The sequence below is a fragment of the Schistocerca cancellata genome, chromosome 11, assembly GCF_023864275.1.
Source record: "Schistocerca cancellata isolate TAMUIC-IGC-003103 chromosome 11, iqSchCanc2.1, whole genome shotgun sequence".
Taxonomy (NCBI): domain Eukaryota; kingdom Metazoa; phylum Arthropoda; class Insecta; order Orthoptera; family Acrididae; genus Schistocerca; species Schistocerca cancellata.
In genome coordinates, this window is record NC_064636.1 from 43,966,137 (window position 1) to 43,969,544 (window position 3,408).

Sequence of the window (3,408 nt, forward strand, 5' to 3'; positions counted from 1 at the left end):
CAAACATGCTCAATGGGGGACAGATCCGGAGATCTTGCTGGCCAGGGTAGTTGACTTACACCTTCTAGAGCACGTTGGGTGGCACGGGATACATGCGGACGTGCATTGTCCTGTTGGAACAGCAAGTTCCCTTGCCGGTCTAGGAATGGTAGAACGATGGGTTCGATGACGGTTTGGATGTACCGTGCACTATTCAGTGTTCCCTCGACGATCACCAGTGGTGTACGGCCGGTGTAGGAGATCGCTCCCCACACCATGATGCCGGGTGTTGGCCCTGTGTGCTTCGGTCGTATGCAGTCCTGATTGTGGCGCTCACCTGCACGGCGCCAAACTCGCATACGACCATCATTGGCACCAAGGCAGAAGCGACTCTCATGGCTGAGACGACACGTCTCCATTCGTCCCTCCATTCACGCCTGTCGCGACACTACTGGTTGCGGGCTGCACGATGTTGGGGCGTGAGCGGAAGACGGCCTAACGGTGTGCGGGACCGTAGCCCAGCTTCATGGAGACGGTTGCGAATGGTCCTCGCCGATACCCCAGGAGCAACAGTGTCCATAATTTGCTGGGAAGTGGCGGTGCGGTCCCCTACGGCACTGCGTAGGATCCTACGGTCTTGGCGTGCATCCGTGCGTCGCTGCGGTCCGGTCCCAGGTCGACGGGCACGTGCACCTTCCGCCGACCACTGGCGACAACATCGATGTACTGTGGAGACCTCACGCCCCACGTGTTGAGCAATTCGGCGGTACGTCCACCCGGCCTCCCGCATGCCCACTATACGCCCTCGCTCAAAGTCCGTCAGCTGCACATACGGTTCACGTCCACGCTGTCGCGGCATGCTACCAGTGTTAAAGACTGCGATGGAGCTCCGTATGCCACGGCAAACTGGCTGACACTGACGGCGGCGGTGCACAAATGCTGCGCAGCTAGCGCCATTCGACGGCCAACACCGCGGTTCCTGGTGTGTCCGCTGTGCCGTGCGTGTGATCATTGCTTGTACAGCCCTCTCGCAGTGTCCGGAGCAAGTATGGTGGGTCTGACACACCGGTGTCAATGTGTTCTTTTTTCCATTTCCAGGAGTGTATATTGCTTCCCCCTACTTATACCTCCCGAGGAGATCACGAATGTAAAATTAGAGAGATTATAGCGCGCACGGAGGCTTTCAGACAGTCGTTCTTCCCGCGAACCATACGCGACTGGAACAGGAAAGGGAGGTAATGACAGTGGCACGTAAAGTGCCCTCCGCCACACACCGTTGGGTGGCTTGCGGAGTATAAATGTAGATGTAGATGTAGAACAATGGCAGCAACTAGATGCTTCAGTCTATTGCTGGCTGAGGGTCCTACTTCATAATGTACAGTTGTTTGATTTTTTTTTTTCCGTCGCACCGCCGAAGACAGTAACGCTTCATTCATCATCACTGTACGCCTAAGTAGTTATAAGCCTATAACGCGGCGTTGCTCTTTTATGTAATTATCCTAATTTACTTAAAATGCGAATATTTTAGGTTAGGCTTTACCGTGACTGTTATTGACATTAAATGAAACAACAAGTTTACTGTTACCACTCACCGTTTTATTTATTTCCACGACGCGTTTCAAAGATTTAAACCTCCATCATCGGGTGGATTTACATTAGTTAGTATGACATTTGTTTACAAATATGACAGTATACATGTGATGTGTTACGACAGGGAAAGGAACCTGCGACCACTGTAGACAGTGCCACACGTTCCTCCAAAAACTCCTAAACACCACACACACACAAATGTTGTTGTTGTTGTTGTTGTTGTTGTTGTGGTCTTCAGTCGTGAGACTGGTTTGATGCAGCTCCCCATGCTACTCTATCCTGTGCAAGCTTCTTCATCTCCCAGTACCTACTGCAACCTATATCCATCTGAATCTGCTTAGTGTATTCATCTCTTGCTCTCCCTCCGCCATTTTTACCCTCCACGCTGCCCTCCAATACTAAATTGGTGATCGCTTGATACCTCAGAAGATGTCCTACCAACCGATCCCTTCTTCTTGACAAGCTGTGCCACAAACTCCTCTTCTCCCCAATTCTATTCAATACCTCCTCATTAGTTATGTGATCTACCCATCTAATCTTTAGCATTCTTCTGTAGCACCACATTTCGAAAGCTTGTATTCTCTTCTTGTCCAAACTATTTACCGTCCATGTTTCACTTCCATACATGGGTACCCTCCATACAAATACTTTCGGAAATGACTTCCTGACACTTAAATCTATACTCGATGTTAACAAATTTCTCTTCTTCAGAAACAATTTCCTTCCCATTGCCAGTCTACATTTTATATCCTCTCTACTTCGACCATCATCAGTTATTTTGCTCCCCAAATAACAAAACTCCTTTATTACTTTAAGTGTCGCATTTCCTAATCTAATTCCCTCAGCATCACCCGACTTAATTCGATTACATTCCATTATCCTCGTTTTGCTTTTGTTGATGATCATCTTATATCCTCCCTTCAACACAAATGTTATGCTACCTAATGTAAATCCACCAGATGATGGATGTTTAAACCTTTGAAACGCGTCGTGGAAATAAATATAACGGTGACTGGTAACAGTTCAAAATGGTTCAAATGGCTCTGAGCACTATGGGACTCAACTGCTTAGCTCATTAGTCCCCTAGAACTTAGAACTAGTTAAACCTAACTAACTTAAGGACTCCACACACATCCATGCGCGAGGCAGGATTCGAACCTGTGACCGTAGCGGTCGCGCGGTGCCAGTCTGAAGCGCCTAGAACCGCTCGGCCACTCCCGCCGGCGACTGGTAACAGTAAACTTGTTTCATTTCATATTCTAATTTATATTAGATAGTAAATTGGGTGATATTGGTCTATAGTGTAAAAGCAAACATAGCTCATTTACGTGTATTAAGGGGCAATTGTAGCTCCGCAGGGGGCAAAATGTGCCAACGGCCTTGCCGCAATGGTAATAGCGGTTCCCGTCAGATCACCGAAGTTAAGCGCTGTCGGGCTGGGCTAGCACTTGGATGGGTAACCGTCCGGTCTGCCGAGCGCTGTTGGCAAGCGGGGTGCACTCAGCCCTTGTGAGGCAGACTGAGGAGCTGCTCGACTGAGGAGTAGCGGCCCCGGTCTCGGAAACTGACATACGGCCGGGAGAGCGGTGTGCTGACCACATGTCCCTCCATATCCGCATCCAGTGGCGCCTGTGGGCTGAGTATGACACGGCGGCCGGTCGGTACCGTTGGGCCTTTCAAGGCCTGTCCGGAGGCAGTTAAGTTTTTAGAGGGCAAAATATAAAAAAAAATTGTGATAAACATTCGTTGGAGTGTATTTTACTAGAGAAATGTGTGTTCTAAGGATATTTTAGCCATTGAAAGGCTTTAAGTAGTCATTTACTTTAAGGGCAGCACATG

General features: G+C 49.0%; 1 pseudogene; it reads left to right on the forward strand.

Moving 5' to 3' along the window:
* The first annotated feature begins 2,939 nt into the window (after positions 1-2,939).
* Positions 2,940-3,057, forward strand: LOC126109059 (5S ribosomal RNA; annotated as a pseudogene).
* The last annotated feature ends 351 nt before the right edge of the window (positions 3,058-3,408 follow it).